Raw genomic sequence first — 23,421 nt, 5'->3', positions numbered from 1 at the left:
ACTTGGAAAACATGGCATCATTGTTACATTGCCATTATTCGGATTGGCTAGGATTTCAATGCCTCTCTTGATCTGGTTTGCTCTAAAAGGCACAGTTTACTATAAACCTGCCATCTTGTACTCTCTCAACACATCAAATCATAAATAAAGTCAACGTACTAAAGAAACAGATATGAAAAGGTTTTAAAACTTTACAGACATTCAGTCTATGGCTTTTGGCTCACAGAGTATACAATGATAACCAAACGGCCTAAGCTGGTTTCACAACACTGAAATGCAGACAGTCTATAATATCACATGAACGAATTCTTTACTTTACAAAATTTTCAAATCTTGTCATACTATATCACAGAAATACATGACGTTTCTATAGTACCTCGACTTATTGTATTCGTTTGACTCTAATACTTTTTTGGGGACTTTTCTGTGATGGTACCCTGGTTGTGAAATACTCTCCCAGAGAAACTCATTTGAAACCTATATGCAGTGGTTTTTATTTTTCCAGGCTTTCTAGCTTAAAGAACATGCTTCAGTTCTTTGGCACTTTGCTGTTTTCATTCTGACACTGTCCATATTGGGGTTAAAATAATAATAAACTTCTCAGATAACTTTAATGGCTGGGTGGTATAAAAATGCTTTCTACATCATGCTCTCGGCTAGCCCTATGGCAATATGAGGAGCCAACGTAAATGACACTGTTGCATATTCTGTGTTTCAAAGCAGAACAGTGTGGCTTTAACATTTTCAAATCTCTGTCGAGATTTGACATCCCTGAGAAACTGTGTTCACATTTGCACGCCATATTGCCACACATAACAACAGTAACAGTGCTATCAGTAAACAGCATGTCATAGCAACAGCTGAACACGGCACATGAGCTTAGTACCGTAAATTCTGGCGTATAAGACGACTTTTAAACCCTGGAAAATCCTCTAAAAAGTCGGGGGGTCATCTTATACGCTGGGTATGGGTTTGCTGGGCAGCGGCAGGGGGCAGTGGGCTCCACGCCGGGAGGAAGCTGCCTGGCGAAGCTGCCCAGCGATGCTAAGTCCGCCGCCCACTGCCGCTGCCACGTATAAGACTGAGCGTATAAGTTGACCCTCCAAATTGGCAGCTTCCAATTTGGGGGGTCTTATATGCCCAGTTGCCTAATACACCGAAATCTATGGTAGTTTTATGCTATCTCACAGCCTGCTGCACATGAACTTCCCTGGAAGGTTTAAAATGAGCAGGGCCCATCCTCAACAATCACTAAAACTGGAGGGTCCAAACCTCCACTGCCTTGTTGGATATCTTTGGGAGAAGAAAGGGCTGAGGAGTAAACTCTACACAAATCTGGAGAAGAGTCCCGAAGGATGGTCTCTTGTACGCCTCCTTTTAGCAACTCCTTCAGCCAAGCTGGTGCCAAATGTATTGGTCTGCTTTCCTTTGGACCACATCAGTGAGGCAGAGAGAGTTTTTTCTTTCTTTCTTCTGGTCGCCCAGGACCGAATCCCCCCAAAAAATTTTCAAGGAGGCGCATGCCAGGCCCCCTCAATGTTCGATGGCCTGCAGTGGGCCCCGTCAGGCCTTCCGCGACAGGCTACACTGGGCCTCCTCATGCCGCATAGTGTTACATGCACATGCTAGCCCCCCCCCCCCAAACAACTTGGGCAGAAAAAACTTGTGTGTGATGCACACTGCCCAGGCTTGCATCCCAGGCATATCATTTTGGTGCTGCTAATGCAGTGGTTTGACTTCACCCCCAGAGGCACAACCCATTGCCTCTTGAAACAGACATATGCCCTCATATGCCCACTTTGATTAAGTGGATAGAAGCTTTAGTCCCGACAAACACCTGGGCATCCAAGATTGAAGAAAACTGCTCTAGCCTGTGGAAGGTTATGCCAAAAAGAGTTTGTTGACTTACAACAAACGAACAAACAACAGTAACAACAACAATTTATTATTTATACCCCGCCCATCTGGCTGGGTTTCTCCAGCTACTCTGGGCGACTCCCAACCGAATATTAAAAACACGATCAAACATCAAACATTAAAAACTTCCCTAAACATGGCTGCCTTCAGATGTCAGACAGTTGCTTATTTCCTTGACATCTGATGGGAGGGCATTCCACAGGGAGGGCGCCACTACCAAGAAGGCCCTCTGCCTGTTGTAACCTCACTTCTCGCACTGAGAGAACTGCCAGAAGGCCCTCGGGGCTGGACCTCAGTGTCTGGGCAGAACGATGGGGGTGGAGATGCTCCTTCAGGTATACTGGGCCGAGGCCATTCAGGGCTTTAAAGGCCAGCACCAACAATTTTAATTGTGCTTGGAAACGTACTTAAGGTGCCACAAGAATCTTTGTCACTTTGATTCAGTCCTGAGCCTCTCAGGATCAAATGCCCCTCTCCTCTTCATTCTGAGTGAAAGACACTTCTGATGCCAGAGTTTTTTCTGTGGCTGTTTCTGGAGTTAATACCAATGCATCCCATTGCACGTGTCTGTCTGTCTGCCTCTCTCTCTCTCTCTCTCTCTCTCTCTCTGTGTGTGTGTGTGTGTGTGTGTGGTGGCAGCACTTCTCATGCTTCTACACTTCTCTGGGCCTCCTCACAATGCAATTGCACAAGACTCTGCAAGCAAGTATAAAGCAGGATGCAGATACTGCTTCAGAGAACCTGTCATCAGGGTACTTTCACGTTCTTTTAGCCAGGCAAGAAAGAGGAAGCAAAATAGTTGCTCTCCTTGGATGGACAGCCAAATCAGTCTGTAAACTTAGTGAAAATAAATCACCATGGCTGGATTTATGGATTTGTGTGGCTTATGTCTACGAGATAAATGGCCCAAACCTGTGAGTCAGAAATCTCTCAGGAGAAGTGTGATCTGCTGCTGCTGAAGCAGAACCCTATCCAAATGCAGATCCCTACACCTCTCTCTTCAATTACTATTAATAGGTCTGATTAAAGAACTCAGTCAGTCATGAGTTTTAATTGGTTCCGCAACTGAATTTGCATAACATAGCACATGAATAAAGCTACAGTTCTGGAGGAGGTTGAGAAGGAGGAGGAAGAAAAAGGTTTTTGTGGTTTTAGGTGATATGTGTACCATTTAGATCATGGTTAGGCAAACTAAGGCCCGGGGGCCGGATCCAGCCCAATTGCCTTCTCAAATCTGGCCCGCGGATGGTCCAGGAATCAGTGTGTTTTTACATGAGTAGAATGTGTCCTTTTATTTAAAATGCATCTCTGGGTTATTTGTGGGGCCTGCCTGGTGTTTTGACATGAGTGAAATGTGTGCTTTTATTTAAAAAACATATCTGGGTTATTTGTGGGGCATAGGAATTGATTCATATTAATAATAATAATAATAATAATCTGGCCCCCCACAAGGTCTGAGGGACAGTGGACCGGCCCCCTGCTGAAAAAGTTTGCTGACCCCTGATTTAGATGATGCTTTCTAGTCATTGCAGACTACAACTCCTGTCAGCCCCAAACCAGCACAATCCATAGCCAGGGATGATGGGCGTTGATTTAGATGATGCACACATACCAGGCACCACTGTGGAAAAGGAAGACTTCTTGTTTACAAGAGGAGAAATTTATCTTCTAAGGTGTCATTTGCCACCCACAGTTTCTGTAAGTACTTGTGTTTCAAACAATTTACACTTTTTTTAAAAAAAAGTGTTGGATCAGGGGTGGTGAGCCTATGGCCTCCCAAATGGTGTTTGACTCCAAATCCCATCATCCCTGACCATTGGCAATGCTGGCTGGAGCTGATGGGAGGTGGAGTCCAACAGCATCCAAAGCGCCACAAGTTCCCCATCCTCACTTTAAAGTCAAGCACACTGATTAACTGCCTGAATTTAGTCAGTCCAGATTACGACCAGCCAGGTGGCACTTCTAAGCCATCACTTGTGATTCATGTGCTGAATAAAAAAGCTGTAAGAAAAAGTTGGGATGAAGATCTAAATACATTTACCTGGACAGTGTGGGACACAGAATTGTACTGTCAAATATGATCACAACCCTGAAGACAGCAAGAGCAAAGCAACTCCTTCTACAATCTGCTCAGCATCCACCTCAGGCAGCAACCAAGTGACAAACACCAAATGAATGAATGAATGAATGAATGAGACTAGTTACCTATGTACTCCGGTTTAGGAAGCATTCTTGGTGCCTCCTGAACTTATGTTGCCCCTCCAAAGAAGCCAGTCCAATAAAAAGGTATAATCTTACCCACTTTGCACCTCTGATTCTTTATGCATACCAGAGTCTTAAAGTTAAAAATATCACAGCTCATACTTTTTAGTCACTACACAATACCCTTCAGTATCTGAAGGGAGCACACTTCAAAACGACCTTGACAGAATAGAGAACTGGGCCAAAACAAACAAGATGATTTTTAACAGGGAGAAATGTAAAGTATTGCACTTGGGCAAAAAAAATGAGAGGCACAAATACAAGATGGGGGACACCTGGCTTGAGAGCAGTACATGTGAAAAGGATCTAGGAGTCTTGGTTGAGCACAAACTTGACATGAGCCAACAGTGTGACGCGGCAGCTAAAAAAGCCAATGCAATTCTGGGCTGCATCAATAGGAGTATAGCATCTAGATCAAGGGAAGTAATAGTGCCACTGTATTCTGCTCTGGTCAGACCTCACCTGGAGTACTGTGTCCAGTTCTGGGCACCACAGTTCAAGAAGGACATTGACAAACTGGAACGTGTCCAGAGGAGGGCAACCAAAATGGTCAAAGGCCTGGAAACGATGCCTTATGAGGAACGGCTAAGGGAGCTGGGCATGTTTAGCCTGGAGAAGAGGAGGTTAAGGGGTGATATGATAGCCATGTTCAAATATATAAAAGGATGTCACATAGAGGAGGGAGAAAGGTTGTTTTCTGCTGCTCCAGAGAAGCGGACACGGCGCAATGGATCCAAACTACAAGAAAGAAGATTCCACCTAAACATTAGGAAGAACTTCCTGACAGTAAGAGCTGTTCGACAGTGGAATTTGCTGCCAAGGAGTGTGGTGGAGTCTCCTTCTTTGGAGGTCTTTAAGCAGAGGCTTGACAACCATATGTCAGGAGTGCTCTGATGGTGTTTCCTGCTTGGCAGGGGGTTGGACTCGATGGCCCTTGTGGTCTCTTCCAACTCTAGGATTCTATGATTCTATGATCTATCACACTACTTCAGTACAAATGTGCACCTATTGCTGCAGATGAAATGACACCTGTTCTATAAGGCTACACTTTTCACCAGTAAGTCCTGCTTTATGGCAGCATGCCTCATACCGGTGCTGTTATTATGTTCCAGCAGTTTTACTGCAGTGTTTGCAGCACTTGGATTCAGGTCATACATGCTCACGTTGCTTTCAGGCAGCAGTAAATTGCTGCATCATCATTTCAGAGACACAAGAATTCTGAGCTTGACTCAACAAGCAGGAGAGGAGAGAGAGAGAAAGAAGTTGAGAAGAAAAGGCATGTTTTCAAGGAGGGATACTCTCAAACCAATATATGTAGGATTGCATAATAATAATAATAATAATAATAATAATAATAATAAATGCCTCAGATCTTTGCAAGGAGTTTTAAAATTGATGCACAATCAGTAGCTAATCTCAGGAGAGCCCCAGACCATTCCAGCTGTTATTTCAGGACACCACCAGAAGCACAGCCACATGTTCTTTCAGACATAAAATGAGGACCTTGCATTCAAATTCTCACCTTGTCTATGTGCTGGCCGAATTTGCCTTGAGTTTTCTGCCCCAAGTAAATTTATAGCTCTACAGTCATTGTCCAGCATGCATTAACAAGCGGAATACTGGGTCCTAGGAGAGCTGGCCAACACAAAAGTATTCACTTGGCCTTCCAATCTAAACCATTACATGCTTGCTCCTTCCCCAACCCAGTGAGATGCAGGAAGACGACATGCTGAGATGACCCAAAATGCCCCTCCTTGATTATTGCAAGGGCCATGGGAACAGCATGGGCTGCCAATTCACCAACAGCAAGCATGCCACTAGCGGATTATTCTCACGGCAGTCTGCCCTATGGCTCGTCCCACATAGGCGCTATGAAGTTCCAAGGCACATGCAACCAGCTGTCTTGTGTCTCTTAGAGAGGAGCTTTCTGGAGGCGGGTCAGGCTTAAACAGATTCGGAAAAATAAATGAGACAGCCAGCGCCAGCAGGAAAAGAGAAGCCAAAAGGGGTGGGGAGACTGGCTCAAACTGTAAGCCATGCATGCCAACAAGAAGCCCAAAGTCCACGTTCTCCCTGCATCATCCAGCTGAGCCAGACAGATGCAGACTGGGCTTAGCCAGCTTTGCAAAACAGCAGTGAGTAGTGGCAAACACTGTTTAGGACCAAGACTAGTCTAGGCATATACCAATGCCCATTGACAAAGGTTGCATTCAGGCTGACAGAGGCTGCCCAACTGAACCAGCAGGCAATCAACGGGACACTGTCCCTTTCTCCTGCTGCAGCCTCAGCCCAGGGCATGTGCCATATAAGGCTACGAGGTAAAGCATTCAGTACAAAGAACCTGCTGCAGACGTCAGCATCACTTTAGACAGGCCTACATAGATGGAGAGGTCTGTTGGCAAAACTGCTGTGAACATTCTCCAGTTAATAAAAATGGCGGCTTGTCTGCCAGGGAGACTACAGTGGCAAGGATTCCCTATGCACAGAAATGGAAGGAGGAGAGAAAACCCTCAAAGGAAGAATGGCTGATGAAAATCTTGGAATATACAGAGATGGCAAAACAGACAGCAATGATAAAAGATACAAATCTAGAAGCCTTTTAAAAGGACTGGAAACCCTTTCTGGTCTATATAAAAGAATTATTACCCATATGTGAAGACCACTGTAAGGTTTGAAGCATAAGAAAACATCAGAATATATTTTTAAAATGTGTTAGAGAGGACTAAATTAGATAAGACAGAAACTTAAAACGCAATTGTATGTAATTTGGGTTATAAGCATTGATATTGGTTGAGCGAGAAGTTACTAGTTTTGTTGAATTGGAATATAACTTTTGAGTAACAAATGTAACTTTCTATATGGGAAAAAGAGTAAGTTATTATAAAAAAGAAAATGATGGCCAAAAGGCCCTATCAAATCCATCTCTGTGGTTCAGGCTTACTCTCCCTAGCAGAAAAGCCACCATTTTTATTAACTGGGGAATGCTCACAGCAGTTTTGCCAACTATGCTAGGTTCACATCACCATGACAGCTGGTAGGGTAGGGTTCAGACTTCACTCTCCTCTGAAATCACTGGGCATGGTGGAAATTATTATTATTATTATTATTAATATTATTATTATTATTAATAATAATAATAATACCCTGCCCATCTGGGTTTCCCCAACCACTCTGGGCGGCTTACATTTCATATAAAAACATAGTAAAATGTCAAACATTAAAACCTTCCCGAAACAGGACTGCCTTCAGATGTCTTCTAGAAGTTGGGTAGTTCTTTATCTCCTTGACATCTGTTGGGAGGGCGTTCCACAGGGAGGGCGGTAGGAAGGAGTGGAAGGTGGGCTGCTTCCTTAACTTAAAGAGTTTGGAGCATGGAGAGAATTTAACACCCGATTGCTGCAAGTGCCAGCCCCCAACCTAAGCACAATAGTACTATAAAAAAATAAGGAGGTCTGTTAGGGTTTGTGTAGGGCTCCTGAGAAGAACTGGTGTTTGCAAAGCAATCTGTACCATCAAGTCCTGAACCAGAATGCTGCTATATATATAGCACCCAAGGTTGATGTGAGAGGTTTGGCCTTTGATACTTTTAGCACTCACAACCAGGCCTCTGCCATTGTTAGGTGTGAAATCAGGTCAACTCCAAAGGACTGGAAGCTGACCAAGGCCATCCTCTGATCCATGTTCCATTTCCATACAACTCCACAGCTGCAATGAAGAAAGTCAGGTGAAGGGTCTCCCATTGCGGAATAAAGGCCAAACTTGGTAAGGCAAGTAAAATATCTGTGATTGCCCACTCCTGACATTTTTTAATGGAAGGGAGAGAAAAAGGTGAAAAAGGTGCTTGTATGTTTTACCCTGTTGTGCAAATTACAGCTGGCAGGGATTTCAACTGGGGAAGGGGTGAATGGAAGAAAGGCTTAATCCCATCCCCCTCTCATGGGCATCATCCAGATTAGCCTGTCACCTGCCACTTTAGAAGGTGCATATATATATATATATATATATATATATATATGGAGATCCAATCATAGATTTTCCTTCACATCATCCAATTTGTCTTCTGGAAGCCTGAAGACATCCTGGCTGAACACCATTTCATTTAGGGATCTCTTTAGACAGACAGCTAACCTGCAGCACGGCTCAGTGAAACAAACAAAACAAGCAATTATTGGCAAAGGGAAATATTAGCTTGCACTGCAGCAAAAACAACAGACAGCCTTGTGGCACCTTAAGAAGACGACACAAATATATTATGACATTTATAACATTTCTTCATCGTGAACACAGGAAAAAAAGGAAAGGGTCCAGATATGGTAACTGCAGGATATTCACCCAGTTTAGTTACTGAGCCAGTTCCAAAGGTCCAGAAAACTTCTTTTTAAACCCATAATAGGACACAAATTGGATGCTGCGAATGAATGTAAAACTTGCACCTGCTGAAACATTCACCCAATGCTGTAGCTGGGGGGTGGGGGGGGATAGCCCCAGGTGAAGCCTCCATTGAGGCTCCCAGCCTGTGTGTGTGTGCAAATGTGTGTGAGGGAGGTATCAAACTGGGTATCTGACCCGGGTGAAATAAAGCCTAGTTTTGCCCCTGGCACTGGAAGCCCTGAACAATAGGGTTTCCTCACTTCCACCACACCTCCTGCAAAATTGGTTTGGGAGTGGGTCAGGAGAACTCTCTGACCAGTTTGTGGGAGAAGAAAGCATCATTCCGTTTGACAAGCCGGAATGCCTGCGCAGACAGGACAATGGGAAGAACACAATGCTGAACTGCACCCATAAATTCCAAGCACCACACTGCACTCTGTTTTTGGTTGTCAGTATAATGGGCCCATCCATCTGCAAATTCAGGAATGGCATCAGCCAAGCAGCAGTTCTGAACTTTGTTCAACAGAAAGCAAACTTACTGCACTCTCTGCTATAAATGCATGTTTCGAAATGAAGGAAAACTGCACTTTCCCCCGGAAGGTTAAGGGAGCGCTTAATTTTTGTAGGCTAACATACGCATTTTATTTATTTACTGATTGACTGATTAGAATAATTTCTTTACTACTTTTCATTTAAAAAACAATTTCCAAGGTGATTAGCAACCATAAAACAACAACAAAATTAATAAAGCATACAAATGAAACATCACAATTATAGAACTAGAGTGGTTAAAGCTGGCACTGATGGTCTGGAAATGCCTGGCAAAAACGCTGGGTTTTTAGTGCATGACAGAAGCAGACCACCACTGACTTACGGCAAAGAGCTCATTCCAAAGAGTGTGCCACCTCCGAAAAGGCCTGCTTCTACATTGCTCCAATACAGAGTTCTGCAGGTTGCAACCCAACAAAAAGGACTTCCTCCAAACATCTTAGTGAACAATCCTTAGACAACATTACAGAGGTCCTAATGTGTTGAAATTGACTCCTGTTTAACTGTTCCTTAGCCTTTAACCACAGGCTGAATCCCTTCCTTGTAGTATGTGGGTCACTGGTGAAAGGAGCATATTTTCATGTTTCAACTCAAGATGCTTTCTTCCAGCTCAATAAATACTAATCCCCTTTGAAACTATTATCACATAACTTCTTCTGTTTGTAAGAATATAAAAGAGCCCTGCTGGAGCATGTCAGCGGCTCATCTAGTTAAACATGGTGGCCAGCCAGAGGCCACTAGTAGGATCTCAGTGCAACTGCACACTCCTCACTTGCAGTTCCCAGCAACTGGGATTGCAAATGGCAGTAGAACATAGCCATTCTGGCCAGTAGCCAGTGACTGCCTTAACCTCCATGAATTTGTCTAATTCTCCTTTAAGTTGGTGCCCATCACTACATCTTGTGAGAGCGAGTTTCACAGTGATGATGTGTTGTGCAAAGAGGTATGGGATGAAGTTGCCACAAATATTGTAACTCATGCAAACTCTCCTTTGAAAAATCTACTATGGATCAACACTGTTTCACCAGTGTCAGGGATGTCACAATAGAAGAGGAGGAGGACTACGGTAATCTGCTGCTGCTCCCTGCCCCACTCTTTGCCTGCCCTCCATTCCCCCCAGCTGTGGGGCAACAAAGGAGTTCTGTTTACTCTTGCAACTAGGGAGAGGAAGATGAATGAAAGGACTAAGGGAGAAGCAGGCTAGGAAAAGCCACATCTCTATCCTCCGTCATAGCTGAGGGGCTGTCCCTTTAGATCAGGGATGGGGAATCTCTGGCCCATGGCCTGTTGCAGTCCTTAGAGGGCACCCATTTGGTGCTGAGGCCTCTGCTCCTTGCTCACAACCTCATTTTTTACTATGCCGCCACAGAGGGAAGGGGAAAGCAGCAAATTGCAGGTGCGGCCCACTTTCCTCCACTCTCGCCTTGCCTTACTTATCCCATGGTTTTTCATATATTGTTTGGTCATCCTGCTCAGGTTGCAAAAGCCAACAAGCCCCGAGTGAGGCTTTTTCGTGTGTCTGAAAAGATGGCAGGTGTGAGATCACTCCTACAACAATGCTCCAAAGATGAGAGGAACCACCAAAAGCCATCATCCAGCCCCCCACCCACTTCCTGCCATGCAGATATTAAAAGCACAGGAGCTCCTTCCCAGACAAGGCACTGACAGAATTATATATTTTTGATGTAGCCAAAAACAGAAACCTGGGGGCTTCAAAGGAGGGCTGCCTTGGAAGAGGCCATCTCCTCATGGATGCACCTTCAGGTGCTTACAACACAGCGGTGGCCCCAGCTTGGCCCCAGCACTATTTTACAGCTTTACATGTAGCCCCATAGTTAATCTAGGCTTTTCAAGGGAACATTTCATAAAGGGAAGGGCAGTGCCCTAATTATGGAAGAAAATGTAGAAGTTCTTTACTAGAACCCATAAACCTCACACCCGGACTCCTCCTGCTTTTAGCCAAATCATGCCCCCCTTTAGCCTCCTAAAAGCAGTAGCAAAGTGGGCAGGGGAGAGAAACAAAACCCTCCCCCCCCCATCCTGCAAGTTTGGGAGGGCAACTGGAAAGAAGGGGAAAGGGCGTAGCTCAATGGAAGACAATCTGTTTTCCCTGCAGAAGGTCCCAGGTTCAATCCCTGAAATCTCCAAGTAGGGTTGGAAGAGACTTCCTGCCAGAAATCCTGAAGAGCCTCTGTCAGTCAGTGTAGACAATACTCAGCTAGATGGAGCAATGGTCTGGTGCAGTCTAAGACAGATTTCTACACTCCTAGCTCTCAGAGCATTTCCAGAATACAGCATATTATGCTAGGAGCCATTGGGAGCAGAGACAGCCTCTAGCATACCCCTTCTAAAGAACCTGAATGCAAGAAACAGAAAACCAACCCAGCCTTTATTGCTGCAAGGGTTTGAGGAGCTGCATTGCACAGGCTCAAGGTTACCATGGTGCGGGGGGCAACTCAAGAACCCCAAGCCCAGATGTGTACAACTGTTTAGCTGAGGAGGCAGGCTGGCCTGAAAAGACACAACGAGGCTAAGAAGCCTCCGGAGAAAGCCTACGTTACAAAAAAATGAGAGAGAGAAAGAGAGAGGGAGACTCTAGTAGTCCCCTTCCCTAAAACCTCCCCCCCCCCGCAGCTGAGCCGATCCTACCTTTGAAAGGCTCCCCATCTCTGCTGCGCTGCTGCTCTCCACTGGGCTGCTGCTGTGTGCACAACACACTCCTTTCCGCAGAGCAACCTCTTCTAACTTTAACACCCCCACACATTGATTGATGCATACTGCAGTCGCTGCAAACCTCACAGTCCACAGCTGGGGGGTGGGGAGGAAGAGAAGAGTCTGGGATCCCCTCCCACATCACCAGGCCAGAGCCTCAGTGACGGCGCTGCCTCTCTCCGTGTTTCTCTCCCCCCACCCACCCCTTGGGATTTCCCTCTTTTAACACAAATCTAGCAGATGGCTTTAGACTAATAGCAGAAATGCTTGTTAGGCACCCAGCGGTGTTCACTGAGCCGCCGCCTCTTCCCTCTGCGCCCCCGCCACTGCCTTCCGTCTCCCTTAGCTGTAAACATCTGGTTGATTTCAGGGAACAAATCGCTGCTTGCTATCCTCCTGGTATCATACCTTGCTTCTGCAAAAAGCAAAGAGGGGAAAGGAGCCAGAGCGTTCCTTTTCTAGACTCCAAATGGGTCCACATGCCTCCACTGGTTTCAGGTCTTCACACTCATATTAAATTACCTTGACCAATTTAATAAAACATTTTTTGGATGTCAGAGCCATACATCTCAGATGCTGCCACTACATTTTGCCCAGACATATACTGGAACTAGAAGCCAAACAAAATGGCTATTCAATCGCTACCACCCGTGGAATGGCACCAAGGCAAGGGAGGACATTTTGGAAGCAAGGGAGACAACATGCAATGGAGGGACAGCTGTTGAAAATGGCCTTTGCTGCGACAGACTATTATGCCATAAATTAGGCGAAAAGAACCCTTTTTAGCCTGGGGGACATGAATTGCCATCCTGAGATGATTTGGGCATGGGGAGTTGGAATTGTAAAAAGTGAAATTAGAGGGAAATGAAATGGAGAAAAGTACTTAACAGTGGCAATTCACAAATCAATTTTTTTAATGGCACATACATCCTGGCATTGGTAAGCCAATTAGCGCATATAATGTACTACAAATTATTTGTCTTGGTTCAGTCCACAAGTGACAGTACTGAAACTCTTGAATTTTAGTTGTGCGGTCTAGCCTATCATGCTTCACTGCCTCTTAAAAGTTGTTCTGACCATGTTTGGTGGTCTTTATTTCATGATCTTCCAATGTGCTGCATAATTCCAAGACACTGAAGGTTTAAGAAAAACATATTTTTGCTAGTAGAATAGCAGCAATAAATGGCAAGAATGTTCAGCAGTAATGTCATTATGGGGAATGGTGTGGTTAAAGGAGCACATCAACTGTAATTCTCAGCAAGCACCATTAGTTCATCTATAGTAGCTGACAGAGAATTTCAAAGCACTTGCTAAAACAGAGATCTAGTTCACATGGGATTTTGAAGAAGTATTATGCTCACAGATAAAGAAATCCCAAAATATTATATTCCTTGTAGTCAACATGAGCGCTCAAAATAGTGGAGGCTTGGAAACAGTGCTATCTTGCAGCTTTGCCAATTTTATCTCTGCCCTAATAATAAGCAGACTTGACTACTCCTAGACAAGGTGCTGCCCTTGGAAATTACTCTGAGACTTCAACTGATGGGAGCTGACCTCCCAGATGAATTGTTGTTTCTTATCAAGAGAGGGAGAGATGAGGTGGCAGTGGGAAAGTGTCAATTCACCGGCTGAACTAACCCGGTGCTCCTGCTGGTGTATTTGCACCTTGGCACCCGCTCTGCTCCTCCTCCTCTGCCCCTGCAAGTAAGTAGCAGTGATTGACCAATTGGGAGGTTGGATAAACACCTCCACCATACAATGCTGTCTGCCACTGCTTCAGGGGAAGGCAACAGGCAGAACGTGCATGTATCATATATAATTAAGACAGGGAGATGTGTGTGCGCATGTGTTACACACACTGCAGTAAATAAGTAAAAAAACCAACAACTTCCATTGTAGAAATCAACTTCTGCCAGTCAACTGATCTTTCCAGCAGATGTGCCTTCCATCTGTTCGTTGCCAGGCAAAGCACAAGAAAGAGGTTCTGCCCTCTCCCTCTGCTGCCCCACCAAATATTACCTGGATGCCCTTTCAACATTCAATTAGCTAGACAGTTACGAAGTAGCAAGGAATACAAGTGGCCATTAGGCAGTCCCCTCAAATAAGTCACATGTGACATTGCTGCAAACACCGTGGCTTGTAAGTAACCCCATAAACATGACGATGAGGCTATTCTTCCATTACCAAGTAGTTATTAGTACATAAATAATGACTCCTTTAGTGGGGCAGCATGAGAATGTGCTGAGAACTCAATGCAATACAGAACGTCCAAGAACAGCAGGATGGGACTGAGGTTTGCTCCCTGTTTGTTTAGTCCTACTTCAGGCATCCCCCATCCCACCTGACACAATTATGATTGTGCAAGGAGCTGAGGGGCACAGCTGGGCTTCCTGGTCCTGCTCCCTCTGTCACATCCCCATCACCTGATCCATGCACCTCTCATGTCTTGCAAGAACAACTTGCAGTGAGGAACCCGCAAGTGTGTGGGCTCCCTGTAGAATTTTTAACCCAGATCCTCCACCAATAGCTTGCCAGTTAGGGTTAGCCAAGTTAGCTGCTATCTTCAACCATGTCACACACACAAAGAGATCTGAGTGTGGGTTCCTACCGCAGGTAAGATAAAATACACCATTCATTGACCTAATTGGTACGTCTCTTAATATTTAAAAGAGTCAACTTCCCGCAGGATTAATTGTAATAGTACTAATGGTCAACAAAAAGTGCAGAGTTATACACTGATCAACCTTTTATTTTTGCACAGTCAGTTGAATGGCTGCTTTGTGAAGGACTTGGCAATATGGCTGTATGACACAGGGAAAAACAACCGTGATTGTGCAAGTTGATACTAAAAGCTTTTACCTGAAGAATACTGTGAGAAGCTCATTACCCTTGAGGTTTTTTCAAGGGTAGGAAACCACACTTTTTAGCCACTGAGAATAAAGCAGGAAGCACAGATCTATGCACTGCTTTACTGACTATGTTTTGGTCAGTTTCTTCAACCAAGGAGACACCCAGACATATCTAAGCAAGAGGAGTTTATTTAAGCTGCCCATACCAAACTGCAGAAGTTTAGTACCCGGGAGTGCAACAAGTCACCTGAAAAATTCACTCAGGACAGTACTACGGATATCACCAGAAACTCAGCCAGCTGAAAATCTGATCCATCCTTGATTGTATCAGTGATGCAGTCATGGGTCTTTATGATTTAGATCCCACATGAATAGAGTCACATCCACACCATACATGTAAAGAACTCTAACACAATTCTAAGTCATAGATTTTTCCAAAGAATCCTGGGAATTATGGTTTGTTAAGGGTCTCCTAACAACTCTCAGGACCCTTAACAAACTACTGATCCCAAGATTCTTTGGAGGAAGCCATGACTGCTAAAAGTGGAATAAGAGTGCTTTAAGTGTAGGGTATTAACGTGAACTCTAATCAACCAGACGGGACTGCACCAAGTCCAACTGCTATGCCAAATAGGGCTGGGCAATATCTGGTTTTCAACATCACAATACATCACCAGCTAAATATCAAGATATCACAATATATCACAATATATATATGCGCCAGCAGAGGGCCTTGCTAGGCCTCCTCGCGAAGACAGAGGGTCCCACCATACCTCCCCACAGCAGCAGAGGGCTTTGCCATGCCTTCTCCTGGCGGCAGAGGGTCTTGATGTACCTCCCGGCAGGAGACAAGGTGCCTGCAAATTATCTGCAAAGTATCTGTAAAGTATCGGTTCAGGGGACCTAACCCCTGAGAAACTGTTAAGTCTCCACATTTGTTCACCGGTATATTGCCTTGTTGAAACACTTATCATTATGTTATTTCAATACTGGTATGGCGATTTATCTCACAGCCCTAAGGTCAAAGAGCAGAAATAATGGCAACAGAATGGGCATGGATGGCCATCTTGCTTGTTCATGTGGGATGCTGTCCCTGCCACCAATTAGAGCTGCATCGCTAAACCAACCATGGAAGAAGCTACCACAAAGGACATCATCATCGTCCCTCCTCCTCATGAGTTCACTAATCTTATTGAAACTCTGTTTGATTTCCCCAAAGCTCCTTGAAAATCTTTAGGCACATGATCTGATGGCTGGCCTGCTTAAAACAATTTACCATTTGTGTATGTACCTAGTTATGATGCACTGGGGGACTTCTGGCCCTCTAGATGGTGTTGGACTGGCTGGTAGCATGGCCAATGACCAATGTGAGTTGGAATCCAACAAAATATGGAGGGCTACAGTTTCTCCACTCCTGACTTAGAGTCTACCAAGCCATGAAATCTTCCTTCCAGTGCTTTTGTCATGAGATTTGTTGCAACCGTTTATATGATTCATTATATAAAGTCTAAGTCAGGGTCCATAACTAAGTTTGTAGATACAAAACTGAAAATGCCTATAAATATTTCACAGCTATTACCCATCGCCTACAGATGCTGCACAGATATAGACACACACAATAAAATGAATGGTGTAGTCATCAGAAACTACACATCACTGACCAACTCTTGGAAATATTAACAGCATGAGGATGGAAGTTAAAAATAGTCCTGGACAGAAAGATTTGTGGGAAGAGGAAATTATTTAAAATTATAGAAGGGAAGCAAAAAAAATTACTCATTTCTTGCCTGCATGGATTTGAGAGCCCATACAAATTCGCACAGCATATTAATTTCTACATACCGATCTATAAGTGTGTTTAAGTGTTTGATAAGAACAACAAAAATATATGCATACTATGTAAAACAAAATCTGTATCCCACATGTAGTGCATGATTAATCTACCCCCCTGGAAAAGGAAATGAATTTCCATCAGCAGAATCTCTCTCTTTCTCCCCAGCAGAATTTTGCATCCCTGTTTCCAGAGCAGCTTAGCAAAATGGCTACATATTTTGCATTGATTTTCCTACATGAGGTTTCTATGAGCTTCGCTCACTAATTCAGTGCAGAACGAACTAGAGAGGGTAAGGCAGAAACAATCCCTTTGCGAGGCTTGCTTTGTGGTCAGAAGTGACTGTGTTCCCTGGGCACAAAGAGAGCCATTCAATGTGTTGCTAGTAAAGCTCTGGTGTTCATTATTGCCTTGTGGCTAGGGTTGTGCTGAGTAGAGACACTGTTCATTTATACCGCACGCATAATGCTGACAGTGGACAAGTTTCATTCTTGCAGATGAGATGCTGCACGTTGCAGTTTGGGATGCTGCCAGGAGATTATGTCTGACAGCTTTATATTTACATCAAGACATTAATCCCAAAGGATCTACAGATTCATATACATAGCAGAAATAACATCACGGAGTATTGAAATGAAGCCACTGCTGTCGTTGCTCAAACAAGGAAAAGCAAAGAGTAATGTATTCTGCTAAATTCACCGAGATGCTGCAATGTCAGAACAAGCGAACTCTGCAGTAAAATGTTGTAGTGCTCCTGTTCAGGGGTCCAGCCAGCCTGCCATATTCTCTGTAGGAATACAGTGGTACCTCGTGTTACAGACGCTTCAGGTTACAGACTCCGCTAACCCAGAAATAGTACCTCGGGTTAAGAACTTTGCTTCAGGATGAGAACAGAAATCGTGCTCCAGCGGCAGCAGTGGGAGGCCCCATTAGATAAAGTGGTGCTTCAGGTTAAGAACAGTTTCAGGTTAAGAACGGACCTCCGGAACGAATTAAGTACGTAACCAGAGGTACCACTGTACTCCATTTCATTCCCACACCTTCCATCAGTCAGTTACCATTCTGGGGCTACAACATGCCCAGTCTCCTTGGTCTGTTTAGGGCAGGGGTCAGCAACCTTTTTCAGCCATGAGCTGGTCCACCATCCCTCAGACCATGTGGTGGGCCAGACTATATTTTTGGGGGGCTGAGGGAAATGAACCAATTCCTATGCCCCACAAGTAACCCAGAGATGCATTTTAAATAAAAGGACACATTCTATTCATGTAAAAACACGCTGATTCCCGGACTGTCCATGGGCTGGATTGAGAAGGCAATTGGGCCACATCCGGCCCACGGGCCTTAGGTTGCCTACCCCTGGTTTAGGGATTCCACAAACACACACTGTACCTCCTTGTGGATTTTTTATCCTAAACATATTTTGTACTTCTGCAGACCTTGGGGCTCATCCAAGCCTGTTTATATTTCATTCTTGCTTATGGATTGTGTCAGTTTGGCTACATAAATGTCAACACGGGGAATGAGATGGCTATTAGTATACAGGCTGCTATCTTTTACTAAACAAGCATAGAATTTGGTCAAGAGTAAGTGAAGAATTTTATGTTTCGCGGACTTCTTCATCAGAACCACTAAATATCTAGGAAACACGGGTTTACATACTTGTGGTGTAGTGGTGTAGTCTCGTAATCTGGGGAACTGGGTTCGCGTCTCCGCTGCTCCACATGCAGCTGCTGGGTGACCTTGGGCCAGTCACACTTCTCTGAAGTCTCTCAGCCCCACTCACCTCACAGAGTGTTTGTTGTGGGGGAGGAAGGGAAAGGAGAATGTTAGCCGCTTTGAGACTCCTTAAAGGGAGTGAAAGGCGGGATATCAAATCCAAACTCTTCTTCTTCTTCTTCTAACCCCAACCCAACCCAGCAAAAGATATAAAAGTACTTTTATATCTTAATTATTGAAATAAGCAATTTAAGTCGTGCTTAAATCTCTCCAATAAGACAACAACGCTTAATTTTGTTTGAATAAAACACTTTGTGTCTTCTGTTCCTAGGGGTCAATAGCCTGATCAATAGGAATCAATAGAGCTGTTGCATGGAAGATGGAGCAAGCTTGTATTCTCTTGCTCTGGAGGGTAGGAGCTGAACCAATAGCTTCAAGTTACAAGAAATGAGATTCCAACTAAACATCAGGAAAAACTTTCTGACAGCTGTTCGACACTGAATCAGACTTCCTCTGGAGGTTGTGGGCTCTCCTTCCTTGGAGGTTTTGAAGAAGAAGCAGAAGCAGAAGAGGAGGAGGAGGAGTTTGGATTTGATATCCCGCTTTATCACTACCCTAAGGAGTCTCAAAGCAGCTAACAATCTCCTTTTCCCTTCCTCCCCCACAACAAACTCTCTGTGAGGTGAGTGAGGCTGAGAGACTTCAGAGAAGTGTGACTAGCCCAAGGTCACCCAGCAGCTGTATATGGAGGAGCGGGGAAGCAAACCCAGTTCACCAGAGTATGAGTCCACCGCTCTTAACCACTACACCACGCTGGCAGAGGTTGGGTGGCCATCTGCCATGAATGCTTTAGTTGAGATTCCTGCATTGCAGGGGGCTGGACTAGATGACGCTTCCAACTCTTTGATTCTATTATTCTATGAGATCATCAAGCAGAACATTCACAGAACATAGAAAGCTGCCATATACTGAGTCTGACCATTGGTCCATCAAGCTCACTTTCATCTACATTGACTAGAAGTGGTTTCTCCCTACCTGGAGATGCCAGGGATGGAAACTGGGACCTCCTGCATTCAAAGGAGATGCTCTGCTACTGAGCTACAGCCCCTTCCTCAGAGAATGATTGATGCAAATCCTTTAAACGTTCTAAGTGGGATTGAGCAAGGGTGGTGAGAGCACAAATTGTGTTTAGATGAAATCAACTGGCATACTTTGAAATGGGATTATTAGCCTTATTGAATTAGTTCAATGAAATGAAAGGTCTCAGGGAGATACTGATCTGCAAAAAAGAAAAGAACGCATCACCTTAATTCGGTCCAGTTCTAACTACTTCTGAAACTCAGCTAAATGGATGTGAAGCCACTTACTTTCATAACTTTTGATGACACAGATAACAAATATGGCACTCTTTAAAGTACTAGATCAATGTGATTCTTAATTTATACATATGGAAGTCACATGGCAAGTGGACTGAAATGGTCACTGCTACCCAGATGACAATATAAATACTGGCCACAATCCACTGCACCGTTAGACACACTTAAGTCCCATTGATAGGAGCGTGGCTTAAATATGCCTAACTCAAGAGGCAAATGGCCACTGCATAGTCAGTCAAGTCTGGGCTGTTATACCCCAGGAGCATACTAAGCACTGAACAGCTCAAGGAAGCATGGAACTGCTGTCCCAATGAAAGTCAAACTGCACGGCATGACCAGGCGAGCAAGTCAGATTAATCATTCCCAGGATGCTTTTTTTTTTTTACTTTGCCCTGTCTTCAATCAAAGAAAATCTCCCTCTTCGCCTTACTTGCACAGTTCTACCTCCTCTCCAAGAGCACTGTGGGAATGATTCATCTCAACGCTGGCAGGTGCTGCTTCACTCACCGCATTAGCAATCAAGAAAGTGTCAGTCACAATCTAGAAAAGGAGAGCTGCTGGTATTATGGAAAGGAATTCCTGGGTGCTGCTCTCAGGGCTGCCACCAAAAACAGTCTTCGTTGGTTTCTGAACTTTTTATTCATTTAAAACACGTGTTGGCCACCCAATCAACAAGACTGAAATTGAACTAAAAATATTTCTCAAAAAATCAATCAATCAATCCCATTTCCTGCCTAAACAAGCTAGCAGAAATAATCTGTTCCTAGAGCAATAAATAAATAAATGTGGTTCTAAAAGGACTTTGGTGCCAATAGGATCTAAATGTAAGCTTCATTGGTGTGACCATTTCTTAACCAGGGTGACACCTCCAAAGGGGCCTCTCTTTAGTAACCATCTGTCTCTGTAGGTATTGAAATCTAAACTGCTGAAGCTCAGCTATAATTTGGTTATTAAATTTGCCCCTGGTTTCTTTAAACTAAAGGGCAACAGAAAGCCCAGCATTTCTTCCAGCAATGTCTTCCCAGAAAGCCCAGCATTTCTTCCAGCAATGTCTGCCTGGGTATCATCTTTTGAGATTTGTCCAATATTGGAAAGTGTCCAGTAGGTGGTAGTTTTGTCTTTAACTTAACAAGCCTGTTCATCACTCAAGCAGCAGATCATTGGGGAGAGGGGCAGCAACACTGCTTGTGTCTCCCCACCTTTCTTGTTCCACATTCCGCACCTCAGCTGCAAAGTGGTACCCATCCCTCATCCCCTGCACAGCTCCAGCTCCAGGTGGGAGAAAGGCAGGCACCAGGCAAATACTGAGTCTTCTAAGGTCACGCATGCACTTTGTGATGCCACACAGGTGCATCTGTGCTTAATGCCTTTGCTAATAGCTTAAACACATAAAACTCTATTGAGATTGGCAGCAGAAGCAGGGAGATGCCTGGAAGACAGGTGAAAGGTGGCTTTCGCTATAACAAAAGCTAGGTCTGCCTCCGTGCCCCTTCTCTGATATCCACTCTTTTGATGCAAATCAGTGCTAAGTTCCTATTACCTGTGATCTAATACATCAGCACTAGAGTTTGTGTAAGGCTTTTCACGCAGGCAGTCGGCTTAATTGAAAAGTTCAGCTTTGACATGTGTGCAAATTGTGAATTGCAGCATTTTATATCCCCAAATATTAGGTCCCTCTCATACTTGCAGCCGGCTGTAAATCTATTTTTGTGTTTGTTTTTACTCTACTGGTGCTCTTAATATATCCAATTTGGTGAAGTCGTTTTGTATTTTCTATCTACTTTGAATGTTGATACATTGCTGGAATTTTACAATACTTGCAGGCAGAATGTTCAGGGTTGTTAGCTTCCTTGAGTACCTTTGCAACTATTTCTGATTTTGCATCTACGCATATAAATTGGCATTTATGAGCTTTATGCAAATTTGTGTCTTCTTTTGTTCTATTTTTTGGTGATGCATATCTTGTGTTTTGGTGAAGCGTAAGTGGGTACCCTGGGGAAAGTTTTAAGAAGCAACAACTCTGTTCATTAAGCAGAGAAAATACAGTGCTAAAAATGTGGTTGCCAAGACAAGCACCTTCTATTTCAGGGGTGAAGGGCCTGTGGCCCTCCAGGTGCTGTCAGACTGTGACTCCCACCGACCCCAGCCAGCATGTTCAGTGGTCAGGTATGACAGGAGCTGGCACCCAGAGATATCTGAAGGACCACAATCCATTTTAACACTCTAAGTCGGACTTGCACAATGTGTGACCCCTCCAAGCAGGAAAAAACCCACTTTCCATATTTTCTTCTCTTCCAGTTACTGACAACAACCACCAGTTGGCCTCAGTGGAACAGTTCAGTTGGTTAGAGCATGGTGCTGGTAACACGAAAGTCACAGGCTCAATCCCCATGGGACAACTGCATACTCCGGCTTTGCAGGGGGTTGGACTCGATGATCCTCAGGGTCCCTTTCCAACTCTACAGTTCTATGATACTACCACCTGCACCCCTAATTCTGCAGTCCCTGGAAAGTGGCATAAACCAGGAGGTTCACAGAGCACATGCTATGCCACCATATATGGTTAGCGAGTGGAATTTGGCTTAGCGGGTTGCAAGTGGCGCAGAAATACTCTTGATGCAGCAAGCAAAACCTGTTGCACTTTAAGGCCTTTTTACAGAGCTGTCAAAACCACACAGCAGTTTTCGAAATCCAAGTGCTTGTCAATTTATTGTCAAAATAAAGATTACACTATCGAATTACAAGTGAGGTTTTCGTGATACTTCTGATTATGTATTATATTAATATTTTTTCTCAAGTGAGCCCTGACAGAACGCATTTAGTACTTGGAAAATTTTCTTTTTTAAAAGCACTGCCTGAGACCCAGAGGCATGTAGTTTATTCACAGCACTGCCATCTGTCACAGGGGGTGGGGGGACTTCAATTAAAATTCAAACTCTTGCATTCTAAATGCAAGGAAAAACCTGGGTAAGTTCTAACAATGCATGGTAAGTTAAGAGTCCCTTCTATCCTGTTAGATAAGATTACAAAGTCAATGGGACCCAGATGCCATGGCTGTGGCACCTTCCTTGCTCAGCCTCCAAGCAATTTCTAGAGATGCCTTTACTTGTTGAACTGAGCATTCAGGTATTGAATCATAGAATCATAGAGTTGGAAGAGACCACAAGGGCCATCGAGTCCAACCCCCTGCCAAGCAGGAAACACCATCAGAGCACTCCTGACATATGGTTGTCAAGCCTCTGCTTAAAGACCTCCAAAGAAGGAGACTCCACCACACTCCTTGGCAGCAAATTCCACTGTCGAACAGCTCTTACTGTCAGGAAGTTCTTCCTAATGTTTAGGTGGAATTGTTTAGGTATTGATAGCTGTCCTTCCAGTGCTAGCCCAAGACATTCTGCTGCCTAAAGCAGAACCCCAATCCCTCACTCCCCACCCCTACGCCCAGCTACGGCAATAATAATAATAAAGTCTTGCCCCAGGCCCTGCCTTCATCTATTCCACCCTGCCTCTTGGTACCACCCAAAGCAGTTGGCTTCCCTTGCTGCATGGTATGTGCCTGTCTAAAGAGGAACACCAGAAGAAGGGAGATTCTCCACAGCAGTTTTGGAGAACCTCCAATCCACACAAGCCTATTTAAGCCTGACAGGGGTCCTAATTTAGTTGCAAGGCCATTTCCCCCAAGCCATGCCCACCTGCCCTAAACACCTGAAGATGTGGAGCAGGTAAAAAGACATGGCTCCGTACTGAAAATAGGGTTAGCAGGGATCACCAATCGGCTGATTGTTGGCACTTGCAAAGCCCTGAACTTTTGCCCAGGTGGTTTTATTTCAAACCATAC

General features: G+C 44.4%; 1 protein-coding gene across 10 annotated transcripts in view; it reads right to left on the bottom strand.

Annotated features, from left to right (window-relative positions):
• EPB41L1 (erythrocyte membrane protein band 4.1 like 1) overlaps positions 1-23,421 on the bottom strand; it is a 172,951-nt gene that overhangs the window by 76,538 nt on the left and 72,992 nt on the right. Inside the window, exon 1 of one of the 10 annotated variants that reach the window (XM_081009180.1) lies at positions 11,749-11,992. The exons of the other annotated variants lie outside the window; for them this stretch is intronic. The gene's annotated coding sequence lies outside the window, so the exon portion shown is untranslated. Of the gene's footprint in view, positions 1-11,748; positions 11,993-23,421 lie in introns of those variants that run through there. 10 annotated transcript variants of the gene reach the window in all.

Source organism: Podarcis pityusensis (assembly GCF_964106645.2).
Source record: "Podarcis pityusensis genome assembly, chromosome: 6".
Lineage (NCBI taxonomy): Eukaryota > Metazoa > Chordata > Lepidosauria > Squamata > Lacertidae > Podarcis > Podarcis pityusensis.
Note: the sequence above shows the minus strand (reverse complement) of the source record. Positions and strands in the feature narration are given on the sequence as shown.